Consider the following 15,510-nt stretch of genomic DNA (forward strand, 5'->3'; position numbering starts at 1 on the left):
ATGAAAACTTTGATACAGAAAATATTTTGTAAAAATGATTGAAGTACTAATGTTAGTCAAATATTAACAAGGTGTCACTTGTTCTATATAAAGTTAAATATAAGAATAATAATTTGCTGACAAATTATTGATTAGACCACTAATTTATTTTATTGAATTGTATTCAATCTTCTTTGTACCTATTATGTGTTAGTATATCATGATTGAGTTGAGTTGGTTTTCTGAATAAAAATTTGTAAAATGTTCTTAGAGAACAATAGATATACATTAAGATGATATAGAAGACCATTTAAAGACAGGTGAGTCTATTCAAATCCTCAAGAAGATATATTTCTAGGCTTTGAAAATAATTTCAGAATAGAAAATGTATATTTTCTATATAGCAAGTTAATATTACCCTGATGTCAAAATTTGTTAACAATAACTGAAAAAGGGAGACTAAGGAACCAGTGAAATTTATGACTATACATGTAATAATCGTAAATAAACTATTTACAAATAAAATATAGCTATATATCAAAAGAATTTTCTTCGATGACCAACCAGGGTTCAAGAATAATTCATATTAAGACATCCATAAATTAAACATAAATATGTAAAAGAAGAGGAGTTAAAGACTCATTGTCAGAGATACTGAAGCAGAGCTGTTAGAAAAAATATGTATAATAAAGAGTACATTCATTTATTTTTCTTAATTCCTAAAAGTACTAAACTGAAAATCAAGTGAAGATATTTTCAAATGGAATTACTTTGTAGAAATACTTTCTGGTACCAAAATTAAAACCTGAAACCCATAAAGGAAAATATCTCTTTTTGGATGATACTCCATAACTAAAGTTATAAAAAATAAGATGAAGAACAAAATGGGAAATCTGCACATGGGAGGCAGATGTCATCCTAACATATTGATAATTAAAATAGTCTTGAAATCAATGCTTTAAAAAGTCAACCACCTACAGGGGAACAATGGGAAGGAATAAGAAGAGAAATTTGCAACAGAAATATGCAGATATGCAATTACTTCTACCACTACTACTACGAACACCTGGCATTTAGTGAATGCTTACCATGAGGCAGGTACACCTCTAATATTTATTTATTTATTTTTATTTTTAATTTTTTTGGCATGGGCAGGCTCTGGAAATTGAACCCAGGTCTCCGGCCTGGCAGGCGAGAATTCTGCCACTGAGCCACCATTGCACCTCCCATTTCTAATATTTTAACACAATTATTTCTTCATCAAAAACAAACCTATGATGTAGATGCTATTATCATTTTTATAAATTTCAGATAATGAAAGTAAGGCATAGGGTTACATGAATTACCTAACATTGCATAACTAGTAAGCAGAGGGCCTGGAACTTTAATGAAGGCCAGTTTGACTCCAAGGCTGGACTCTTAGTAATTATACTCCAAAGTATATTTAACCCCACTTCTAATCAAACAAATGACATTTAAAGCAATGAGCATCAGTATTGAGCTTTTAAAGTAAAGAAAATAAAAATTTATAATGTGTACCATGGATAAGTGTATGCTAAAACCAGTATCAATATACCTTAAACATGGTAGGAATAAAAATGTGGAACGTTCTGTAGGGAAATATGTACAAAATTAAGTGTAGATCTCATTTGTGAGAGGAAACTCACTTTTATGAATTGATTCTGTAAAAATGTCCATAGATATGTATGGAGATGTGTTTCATGTCCATGGGCATTGACAGTAGGTAGTTTAATAATGTATAGTATAATAAAATAGGTTATTTTACTACCTAAACTTTCTGTCACCTGTATTTCACATGGCCTCTTCCTTCAAACTTTCAGGTTTCTCTTCGGCTCATTTACTCATGGAAGCATTTCATGATCACGCAAAATAAATTAACCCTTCGTATTCATCATACTTGATATCTACTCCCTGTTTACACATTGCAGTCTGACTTTACTATTTTACACTTATTTGTTTTTAGTCTGTTTCCCTTCAGTAAAATATAAACTCAATGAGAGTTAAAATTTGGGGTTCTATCCCTAAAGTTGAGAATAATACCTGCCATTTAGTAGGCATTCAGGAAATATTTATTATATGGGTGAGAACATTAATGAATGAAGAGTTGTCAGTGTATATGAGTTTGCAAAGAAAAAATTATGAGTACCAATAAAATATAAAAACATTTTCCTCTTCTCTCTCCCACCTTCTGGACCACTTAATGTCTGTCTGTTTGTTTGTTTTCCAATATCCACATATTAGTTTTACAATTGAAAAACAAATGTAAAGCTACTTGAAACTTGAGATGAACAAATAAATCAGAAATAGCCTGGGAAAATTCAGAGTGCTTCAAAACTCTAACAATGAAGAAAGTGATGGTTAAGGCAATTGGCAATTTTACAATGTAGTGTAGATATATTAAAATATACCTCAGTTAAAGTTAGTAATTATATTATCCTATGTTTATAAGACATTTTCTCAAATTTATACTACAAGAATGTAATTATGCAGTTCTTATTGTCATTGAATTAAGAAGGTAATTTCCACCTTCTTTTACTTAAAAAATAAGCAAAACGTTACCATAAATCTAAATAAAAAGGTTTTTGATTTAAAATCATAAGTGATATATGGCAAAAAGCTTATAAGGTTTGAAATCATTGGTATACAAGATGAAACTAAAATGAATTAAATTAATTTATTTTGCTACATTTGAGTAATGAATTAGTATAATTAAACTTAAGAGTAAACTAATAATCTGATAGTATTTAAAATACTTTCTTTATAGGAAAAATTATAAATTAAGGAATAAATAATAGATAAAAACTCACTCTGATTCATTGCTTTTTCATAAATGATATGAGGAGAAAATATGAAGGAAAACACTTTGAACCAGAATATAATTTTATATATGTGTATATAGATCTTTGCTGACAGCATTAACTACATATTTAACTGAATCAATTCAAAAGTAAAAATAAAGTAACTTTTCTTTATATTTCTTTTGAAAACTTATAAATAACTATGGGAATCTTATATTCAACAAGAGTTTTCAAGGTAATATTTTATAGCTATCAACTTCAAAGCCAAGTGCACATTGTAATTCCTGCTGAGATATGTGGACAGATAGTCTCGTTCTATTTTATTTATAATATTCTTATAATCTTCTATCATTTATAATTAAGGACTCAAATAATATATTTTTGGATCTGACAAGTCACTTCTCATAAAATATAACTACATGTGTATTGCATTTTACCATTAAAAATAATGGGCCTGTTCTATTTCTTTGCAAAAGGTTTCCTTGAATTTCTTGGAATCCCCTTTTGAGGCTCCACGGGATAACTCAGTTTATACATGATTGGATTTAACAAACCATGGATAGTTACTTAGTCATGGATTTTGCTGGTGTGTCTTTTGCCCCCTACAAGCTTTCTTCCCTGTCATCATCATTACATGGCAAATACTAGGTAGTCTATTCAGATATAAAAGCCCTCCAATGCTTCATAATTTTGATCTTTAGTTGGGATTTTGAAATGCTCTTGTCATGTTTTTTTTTCAGTCCCTTGAGGTTTTTCTCACAATGTGTTGTTCTGAACTGCAGCGTGATATTTTATAGCTACAACCAATCACTAATCAATATTTTTAATAATCAGTAGAATTCATTGCATACCATGCAACTTGAATAAATTCTAGCTGTAAACAAAAGGAACAGCTCTAACATTCTATGCCAAATGGATTTCAGCACTGGGTTTTAGAGAATTTTGATGTTCTTTTCAATAAGCTTACTGATAATACTTTGGGTCGCCCGGTGATATAATCATGAAACAATGTTTTCTAATAAGAGCATGCAATCATTTTATTCAATATTTTGGTCAGTAATGTGGGTGCCAAGAGAACAGATAAGAACAAGATAGATGAACTCATTCCTCTGGTCTAACATAATAAAAGGGAGATTAAAATATCAAACTCATTAAAACATAATAAATGCTTTTTTATGACAACGATGGGATGGCTCATAAGAGACATAACTATACCACATATGCAACTCTTACAATGGGCAAAATATAAAAGTAACTATTTTTAGGCATTGGAAAATGGACAGTGAAGATTAAGCAAAATGAATATTTGAATGGTACATAAACACTGTTTAAATATATGATTACCATTTTTACCCTAATGGACAAAAAATGTAAACACACTTATTCAGGATACTCAATACAGAGCAAGAAGGATAAATATTATACCTAGGCATATAAATGGCTCAAAAATAAAGATAAATAATTCTTATAAGGAAACTCTTCTCCTGAAACACCTACAATATTCAAGGGGGAAAATGTTATAAACAATAACTATCTTCCTGCCCTCACCAACAGTACAGGCCAGACAACAACAAGTGACATCTTTAAAGTGCTAAAAGAAAAAAAATGTATACTCAGAAATCCATCTTTAATGGAAATTTCCTTAAGAAATTACTATAGTTACACACATACACACACACATGTATATATATTTGGAAAAACAGGAGCTGAAGGATTATTGCATAAAATATACATAGAAAAATTTTGACAATGAAGGAAATGATGCCATGAGGAAGCCAGAATCTCAAGAAAAAATGATAAGAAATGCAAAAAAGTAATAATATGCCTAAATATAAAATCTTACTACAGATATTTTTGAAAATACTTTTAAATGTTTAAAAAATAATAATAACCCAGGGTGGGCATATAATCTATAGAAGTAAAATATAGGATAAAGCCAGCATTGTGATGGAGCATAAAAGGAATGAAAGGCAGTCCTAATTTGTAAGATGAAACTGATTAAGCCATATTAATAATCAATGGGAAAAATTTCTCTGTGTTATTAAAAATATTATAACATTGCAAGCTCTTTTAATATAAGGCAGTCGAACTACATGCTTTGCTGCCTGTGCATGAACTGCATAACCAATGTGCAGTAACCAATTGTCAACAGATTTTGAAAGTGACTAGAATGGTTACTGATCATAAGGGCATTTGTTATTTATACAGAGATTTGATGACTGAAGAGTTAGATAAGTATGTAATTTCCTCACAGTTAATATAATATGGTATATGAAATTTGACTTGTGCAGTAGGGCCTTACATTATTTAAATCATGATATCTGAAATTCTTGCATATTAGAACTGTGGAAAGCGAGGGTCACCTGTATGATCTTATAATATTCTTATATTGCACACAGAATGATATAATATTAACTTAAGAGAGATCAATAATTTGAATTGTAATCCCTACAATGACCACTAAAAATATAACACAAGGAGTTAGAACAAAAATCCTGAAAGTATTAAGATAGAATACTAAAAGTAATGATAATAATAATAAATAATTCAATCAAAGGCAAGAGAGGGAAAAAAATGTAAAGAGAGCGTAATGAAAATTAATTTCGAAGTGATAGACACTGCCATTCATACCACCAACTACATTAAATTCAAATGCACTAAACACTATCATTTATAGACAAAAATTACAAGAAAGAAAGAAAAATTGCAGTCAACAAAATTGTATTAGAAGGATATGAGAAACTGAAAGTTAAAGGGTGGGAAACAACATGCAATGCAAACAATAATGAGAAAACTATAGAACCACACCCTATGTTAACATTAAATAAAGGAGACATTGCTAGATATAGAGATATTTTATAATGATAAAAGAGCCAGTTCATCAGGAAGATGATAACTCTTCTATATGTGAATGGATCATACAGCATGAATTTATGATACAAGAAACAAAAATTAAATGAGCTAAAAGAAAGTTTTACCAAACTGGAAACATTGACAATAATGTCTCAGTAATTCAGAATGAGCAAGCAAAGAAAAATCATTAATGATGTGGAAAATCTGAACTATCAAATTTGCCCTAACTGATATTTGTGGAGCACTATATTCAGCGACTCCATAGAGAATATTCACCATATGGCCAAACCACAAAATGAATTATAATAATTTTCCAAGGATTAAAAAATCATATGATATTCTAACATTAACAAAACGGAAATAAGTAGAAAAAGAAATGAAATAGCTAAAAATTCCTTAAATATTTGGAAATATGCCACTCTTTTTTAAATATTTGTGGTTACAAAAAGAAAACATATTGTGAATTAGAACATATTCAGGCAGAATGCGGATGAAAATAAAAACCCACAAAATCTATGGATGCAATTAAATCATTGATTAGGAAGAATTTTTGAATCTCAAAATGCACAGATTAGCAAAAAAAGAGTTTTAAAATCAATTAACTAGAGTTCCAGGAAGATGGCAGATTAGGATAGATCAAGTTCAGCCCTGTTCCAAGGACATTTAGAGAAGGGATGGGAGGGTGACTGAGATGGTGATTCCAGAGTATAAGTGGCCTGTGAGAGGCTCCTGCACTGCACAGTGTGGTTCTGGTTGTAAAATGTGAGGAACTGAGAAGCAGAGAACCAAAAACTGTCCAGCTGGTGCAAACAGCCTAACACATAAACCCAGAGCCCTCAGAAGTGCATGCACAGGGAGGTGGGGATTAGGAAGTAAGCCAAGCCACATACTTTGAACGTGCTACCCTCAAGAGCACAGCCCTACAACTTGTGACTCACTCCATACCCCACGTACCTGAACCCCATCACCCACCTCCACTCCCCACTATTCAAGCACCCTTACCCCACCATCCCATGGCACACATACCCACCCCACATCCTGACCCCAAGAGCAGCCCAACTTACCTCTCCTATACTTCTCCAGAGATGGTCTTCCCCTCCCTGCTCCTTTCAGGCTGTTGCACATAAAGGCTGGGGGTGCTTACCTCCATACTCAGGCTACACCTGCCCCCAGCCCATATAGTCACACAGCCCCACCCTACCCACCGTGAGCTCTGTACATGGATATACCAGTTTGTGACACTTGAAGACATGCCCATGCACTTGGCCTCCAGTCATGTCCCCAGCTCTTGGAAAGTGCTGCCCTGTATAGCTGGGTCACATCTGCCCTAAGTTGACGCAGCCATAACACCAACTTTCTGCTATAGTTCTGGGCATGTACACAAAGGGCCCCACACCCTAGACCAGCACATACAGGGTCACACTCCCCAGACACAGGCACCCAAACAGTGACAACCTCCCTCCAACGCTGGGTGCCCATGTTCACAGGCACCAGTGTAGCATCCCAACCTGTACTTATACCTGCACTGTAATGCATCACTGCACTGTTGTGCTTCATCCATGCCCTGCATCCTGCTGCACATCCATCCCACAAACACAAGGCTTTAAACTACTGAAGGAAATAAACTTCCAAAGTTAATCAATCAAGATATTTACATGTGGCAAAAACAACAGAAGATCACTAAGCATATCACAGTGCAGACAGCTATAGCCAAGCCTGATGATTAGATTAAAAAACAGAGGAGACACAGACCTTGGATCAACTAATCAAAGAAGTTCATATAACTCTACTAAATAAAATAAATGGGATGGCTAATGACATAAAGGAGGTCAAGAAGACAATAGCAGAGAATAAAGAGGAATTTGAAAGAATAAATAGAAAAATAGAAGATATCATAAAGTTTAAAGATTCTGTAGACCAAATAAGAAACATACTAGAGACATATAACAGCAGTTTTGAAGGGACAGAAGAAAGAATAAGTGAACTAGAGAAAAAGAGCAACTGATTTCAAACACTCAAAACAGCAAATGGCAAAAAAACTTTAAAAATTTGAATTGGATCTCAGGGAGATGACAGACAAAACAAAGAACACAAACATAAGAATCATTCATGTCCCAGAAGGAGAAGAGAAGAGTAAAGGGCTAGGAAGATTAGTTCAGAGTATAATGAGACAAAACTTCCAAACCCTTACAAAGGACATAAATATACAAGTCAAAGAAGCTCAACAAACTCCAAATAAAATAAACCCAAATAGGCTTTCCCAAACACACATACTAACCAGTCTGTCAAATGTTAAAGAGAAGCAGAAAATTCTGAAAGTAGCAAGATAAAAACAATAAAATCCAAAGATAAGATGGTGGAGTCAAGAAACTCCTTTTCAGAAATAACTATGAATGTTAATGGACTAAACTCATGCTATTCACAAGAGACTTATCTTAGAAATAAGGATACAAATAGATTGAAAGTGAAAGGATGGAAAAAGATTTTCCATGCAATTTGTAACCAAAAGAAACCAGGAGCAGCTATACTAATAACAGACAAAATAGATTTAAATGTAAGACATCATAAGAGACAAAGAAGGGCACTATCTATTAATCAAGGTAACAATTCACAAGGAAGAAATAACAATCATAAATATTTATGACCTCAATCAAGGAGCTCCAAAGTACATGAGACAGACATTGGCAAAACTGAAGGGAGTGATAGATGTTTCAACAATAATAGTAGGAGACTTCAGTATACCACTATCCTTTATAAATAGAACAAATAGACAGAAGATCAACAAGGAAATACAGAAGTTAAAGAACTTGATAAATGAATTAGACCTAAACAGACATATATAGGTCATTGCATTCCAAATGACCAGGATATACGTTCTTCTCTAGTGCTCATGGAACATTCTCCAAGATAGATCATATGCAGTGGCACAAATCTGTTCTTTGTAAATTTAAAAGCATTGAAAACGTTCAAAGCAATTTCTCTGAACACAATGGAATGAAGCCAGATGCCAACAGCCAACAAAGAATGAGAACATTCATGAATAAATGGAGATTAAAGAACATACTCTTAAATATCCACTGGGTCAAAGAAGAAATTGCTAGAGAAATCAGTAGTTACCTGGAGACAAAGGAAGATGAGAACACAGCATATCAGAACTTATGGGATGTAGCAAAGGCTGTGCTGAGAGGGAAATTTATTGCCCTAAATGCCTATGTTAATAAACAAGAAAGAGCACAAATCAAGGACTTAACTGTTCACCTAGAAGAACTTGAGAAAGAACAGCAAACTAACACCAAAACTAAAGAAGAAGAGAAATAACAAAGACTAAAAGAGAGTTAAATGAATGGGAGCACAAATGAACAATAGAAAGAATCAATAAAACCAAAAGTTGGTTCTTTGGGAAAATCAAAAAGTTGATGGGCCACTAGCAAGCCTGATGAAGAAAAAAGAGAGAGGATACAAATAAACAAAATCTGAAATGAGAAGAGTGGGTTACCACAGATCCTGAAGAAAAAACAGAAATTATAAAAGGATACTATGAACGACTCTATGCCAACAGACTAGACAGCTTAGATGAAATGGGCAAGTTCCTGGAAACACACATAAAAGCTACACTGACTCAGGAAAAAATAGAAAGTCTCAACAAACCAATCACAAGCAAAGAGATTCAATCAGTCATCAAAAATTTTCCTACCAAGAAAAGCCCAGGGCCAGATGGCTTCACAGGGGAATTTTATCAAACATTCCAAAAACAACTAATGCAAATACTGCTCAAATTTTTCCAAAAAAAAATGAGGAAAAAAGTACATGATTTAACTCATTTTATGAAGATATTATCATTTTAATACCAAAGCCAGGTAAAGATGCTATAAGAAAGGAAAACTGTAGGCCAATCTCCCTAATGAACATAGATGTAAAAATTTTCAACTAAAAACTAGAAAATCAAATTCAACAACATATTGAAAAGAATTATACACCACAATCAAGTGTAGTTTATACCAGGAATGCAAAGATGGCTTAACACAAGAAAATCAATTAATGTAATACAGCACATTAACAAATCAAAAAGGAAAAATCACATGATCATTTCAATTGCTGCTGAAAAGAATTTGACAAAATTCAGTATTCTTTTCTGATAAAAACTCTTCAAAAAATAGGAATCAAAGGTAACCTCCTTGAAATGATAAAGGACATATATGAAAACCTGATAGCCAACACTGTACTCGATGGAGAGAGACAGAAAGTTTTCCCCTAAGATCAGGAATGAAACAATGATGCCCACTGTCACCACTATTATTCAACATTGTATTAGAAGTTATACTTAGAGCAATCAGGCAGGACAAAGAAATGAAAGGCATCCAAATTTTAAAGAAAGAAGTAAAACTTTCATTATTGGCAGATGATATGATACTGTACTTGGAAGATCTTGTGGAATCTTCAGCAAAGTTACTTGAATTAATAAGCAAATTCAGCAAAGTGATGGGATACAAAATTAATGTTCACAAATCAGTAACATTTCTATACATAAGCAATGATCTAAATGAGGAGTCAGTTTCAAAAAAATCAATTTAAAATACAACTAAAAGAATCAAGTACTTAGGGATGAACCTAACTAAGGATGTAAAGGACTTGTGTGCACAGCAAATTACATAACATTATTAAAAGAAATCAAAGAAGATCCAAATAGGTGGAAAGACACTCCCTGCTCATGAATAGGAAAGCTAAATATAGTTAAGATGTCAATTTTACCCAAACTGCTCTACAGATTCAAAGCAGTACCAAATCAAAATTCCAACAATCTATTTTGAGAACTTGAAAAAGCTAGTTACCAAGTTTAACTGGAAGGGGAAGAAACCCCAAATGGCTAAAAGCAACCTAAAAAAGAAGAACAAAGTGTGAGGATTAACATTCCCTGACTTTAAAACTTATTATAAAGTTACATTGGTCAAAACTGCAAGGTACTGGCACAAAGATAGAAGTATTAACCAATAGAATCAAACTGAGAGTGCAGAATTAAGACAACCAAATCTACAGTCAACTGATTGTTGACAAGGCCCCCAAATCCTCTAAACTGGGACAAAATAGTCTTTTCAATAAATGGGCATGGGAGAACTGGATATCGATAGCCAAAAGAATAAAAGATGACCCTTACCTTATGCAAAAATTAACTCAAAGTGTATCAAACAACTAAATATAAGAACTAACATCATAAAGTTTCTAGAAGAAAATATAGGAAAACATCTTCAAGACCTAGTAATAGGAGGTAGCTTACTAAACCTAAACTCAAATAACAAGAGAAAAAAATAGACAAATGGGAACCCTTCAAAATCAAATGCTCTCGCACCTCAAACGACTGTCAACAAAAGGTGAAGGGGCAGCCAACTTAATGGGAGAAATTATTTGTGAATCACATATCAGACAAAAGTTTGATATTCTGTATAAACAAAGAAATCATACAACTGAACAACAAAAGAACAAACAATCCATTATGAAATAGGTGAAAGATATGAATAGGCATTTTTCTGAAAAGCAAATAAAGATGGCTCAAAAGCTCATGAAGAGATATTCATTTTCATTGGCTATAAGGGAAATGCAAATCAAGACAACAATGAGATAGCACCTCACACCTAAGAATGGCTGCTATTAAACAGGAAACTGGAAATCTTGGAGAGGATGTGGAGAAATTCAGATACTTATGCACTGCTGGTGGTAATGTATAATGCTGCAGCTACTATGGAAAACAGTTTGGTGGTTCCTTAGAAAACTAAACATCCAGATGCACTATGACCCAGCAATAGCAGTTCTTAGCATATACCCAGAAGAGCTGAAAGCAATGAAACAAACAGACATTTGCACACCAATGTTCATAGCAGCATTATTCACAATTGCTAAAAGATGGAAACAAAGCAAATGCCCATCAATAGACAAGTGGATTAACAAAATGTGGTATATACATACAATGGAATATTATGCAGCAGTAAGATAAAATCACATCCTGATGCACATAACAAGATAGATGAGCCTTGAGGACATACTGCTAAGTAAAATAAGCCAGACACAATAGGATAGATATTGTATGAATCCACTTTTATGACCATGGTAAAGGTAAGATCGGAAGCTTATAGTACAGAATATAGGAGACTTAGAGATACATAGAAGCTAGAGATGGGTGAACAGTTAGCTAATAAGGTTGAACTCCAATGTAAGGGAATAGATAGAAGTGAAGGTGGTTCTATAAGTAATATTACCATATCAAAAATGAACAAGACTAAGCGGTGGTATAGACCTATATGTCCCACTGATTACTACTAGAAATATAAATTAGTTCTTGCAAAAACTCCTTCAAATATATCATTTATGTACAAAGAGTATTTAAGTCCAGGGTACAGGGAAAAACTGCTATCGCATAGTAAGAGGTATGTTTAACATGAAAACATCAACACTACCACAGCAAATAGCAGAGGTAAATAATGGGGAGAGGAACAAGAGTTAAGAGGAAGTTTAGATTTCCTATTTGGTGAGGAAGTGTTTATTGGTTATCTTTCTCTTGGGAACAATGAAATTATCTAAAATTGAGAGTGTTGATGGACTGTGGACTTTGGCCATTAAACATGATGCCTAATGAATGTAGGTGCATGAAGGATGCACCAACTGAGAAATAGATTTGCAAACGATGATGTATACATATGATTTAATATTGTGCTGCTACAAAAAGGAATGAAGTCATGAGGCATGCAATGATGTGAATGAAACTATGGGATATTTGGTGAGACGAAATAAGCCAGAAACAAAAGAACAATTACTGTATGGCCTCCTTTAGAAAATGCTTAAAAGAAAACAGGGACCTAGATTGTAAGCTCTTATAGCAGACACATTTAGTTCAGAGTGGTAATTATTACTTTGTATTTTGAGAGGCTGTTTTAAATATATATATATACATATATATATGTATATATATATGTATATATATATATATCATGGTATTTAGAGATAAGAATGAAGCCAATCAGGCTGAGGCTAAAGTAGTTCAGAACACAGTTTAAGAAGACATTGTCTATATTTTAGAACCACGCATACTCTTTGGATTCAAAGGAAGAAAGGTTTATTTTGTCTAGAACGTAAATATTCTGTAGCACATAATCTAACTCAACCTATCTGTATAGCTCATTTGAACAATTGAAACACAGGGAGCCCAGAATAAGAAAGAATTTTCATTTAATCCTGTATAGCTTAATTTGGTGTCCGGATATATCCTAGAGTATATTAAGCAGATAATCAAAATGTATTGGCAAAGTCCCTTGAAGAATGAGAGAAAAATTATGGAACTACTAAACTTTACCATCAGAGACTCCTTTGATGCTGTGCCAAACTTTAGGGACACCCAAATCAATAGGTCAGGACCTTGATCTTGAGGCTTACTCTTATGAAGCCTACGTGAGTAGGAGAGATTAGCTTATCTATAGGTATCCCTTAGAGTTACTTCTGAAGAACATCTTTTGTTGCTCAGATGTGGCCTCACTCTCTCTAAGCCCAACTCTGCAAATGAAAGCATTGCCCTCTCTCCTACATGGGACATGGCATGCAGGGGTGAATGTTTCCCTGACAGCATAGGAGATGACTCCCAGGCATGAACCAGGCATTAGCACCATGGGATCAACAATTCCATCCTGACCAAAAGAGGGAAGAGAAATGTAACTAATAAGGTATCTGTGGCAGAGAGAGAGACTTCAAATAGAGTCAGGAGGCTACTTAGGAGGTTGCTCTTACGCAAGCTTCAGTTAGACATTGTCGATAGACATTACCTATCAACTTGCCAAAGCCCAACCAAAACAATTCCAGCCAATCGTAAAGAACACTTAGAGCAATATATAAGATTCTACAAAGGTTCTATGCACTAGAGTAACTTTCCAGGAACCTACAACCTCCAAATGAGTCCTTGGACCAGATAAGTCCTGAGACCTAGAAGGCCCAGCCTCTCCAGAACATCAGCTAGCTCCATATTATTGACAGCCCCTTCCAACATGAAAAAGTTAGAATGGCCATAGCCCAAATACCCCTAAAGAGAGGGATAGAAAGATCAAAGTTTATGGTGGAGTTATACAGAGAAGGTAGAATTTAACAAATGAATATGATTGCTGAATCATTAAATTGATATCTCTGTATTAAATTGATTAAATTGATTAAATTGATTAAATTGATATCTTAGAGCAGCTAGAAGTAAAAACCTAAAATTGTGGAATTGTAACCCGTGTTAAACTCTGAAATATGTTCTACAACTAATTGTGGTTCTGTGTTTTGAAATTTATTGCTTTTTTTGTATATATGCTATATTTCACAAAAAAAAGAAAAAAAGTCAATTGTGATGATAAAAAAATATTTATTCCTTCCAGCCTCCTATATTCCAGAGAAGCCAAAAGGAAAAATCTGAGAGGATCATATGGTAGCCCATGACAAACCCTGGGATCTGTTACTATTTGTTAAGATTACTTTGAAAACTATTGCTTTTTTCTTTGTTTGCTTTGTATATATGTCATATTATACAATAAAAAAGTTAAAAAAATCGATTATTTAGGCTTCTGCTATAAGAAGCTGGATAAAGAAAAGAAAAGTAGACCTAATAATGTAGACTGAATGATGGAGATAAGTCAATAAAACAAAACAAAAAAGGAACAATACATTTAAAACAACAGAGCCAAGAGATTGTATTTGAAAAGATTATCAATTTTAATAAATCCACAATATGACTAACCAAGAAAATGAGACAGTGTACATAAATAGTCAATTTCAAGGAGGCAAAAGGAAGTATGATTTCAGGTCATATGAAATTTTATTGGACAATAAGATGATATATTATAAATAAGTTATGCCAAAAATTTGGCATACAAAAGAAACTGAATTTATTATTTTAAAAATATATAGCCTTCCTCATTTTACATAAAAGAAATAAACATGATTAATTCTATTGAATTTATCAGAAGGCATTCTCATATATATATTAATAGCCCCAGGTTGTTTCACAGGTGAATTTTAATATACATTTAAAGAAAAGGCAATGCCAATTTTATGCAAACCATTTCATAGAGCAATGAAAGAAAAATTGTATTAGACTAGCATAACCCTTACATGAAAATCTAAAAATAGATATTAAAGAAAAGCAAGTTTCCAATCAATTTTCTTTATACAATAAACAGAAAAATCTTAAAAAGGAAGAAAAAAATCATGAAATGATATCCAGCAATATGTAAAATGGTGACACATCATGACAAGTGGGACTTAGTCACATAATGCTAGGTTGGACTAATATTTAAAAACAAAGATTGTAATTCACCATATAAATAAAATAAATAAAATGCATGATGACTCAATTCAAAAATAAATAGCATTTTATAGTATTTAATATTTGTGTTAGTTAGATTCAGTTGTCAACTTGGCCAGGTGAGCATACCTAGTCTCATTGCTGCAGACATAAGCCAACGGTATGTGAACCTCATCTGTTGCTAATTATATCTGCAGTCAGTTAGAAGGCGTGTCTACTGCAATGAGTGACATTTGACTTAATTGGCTGGTGCTTAAATGAGAGAGCAACAAGTAGCACAGCCTAGCAGCTCGGCATTCCTCATCTCAGCACTCGCAGCTCAGCCCAGGCCTTTGAAGATGCAGAAAGAAGTCACCCCGGGGAAAGTTGTTGGAACCCAGGGGCCTGGAGAGAAGACCAGCAGAGACCATCTTGTGCTTTCCACGTAAGAAAGAACCTCAGTGGAAAGTTAGCTGCCTTTCCTCTGAAGAACCAACAAAATAAATCCCCTTTTATTAAAAGCCAATCCGTCTCTGGTGTGTTGCATTCCAGCAGCTAGCAAAC

The sequence above is a fragment of the Tamandua tetradactyla genome, chromosome 19, assembly GCF_023851605.1.
Source record: "Tamandua tetradactyla isolate mTamTet1 chromosome 19, mTamTet1.pri, whole genome shotgun sequence".
Taxonomy (NCBI): Eukaryota; Metazoa; Chordata; class Mammalia; order Pilosa; family Myrmecophagidae; genus Tamandua; species Tamandua tetradactyla.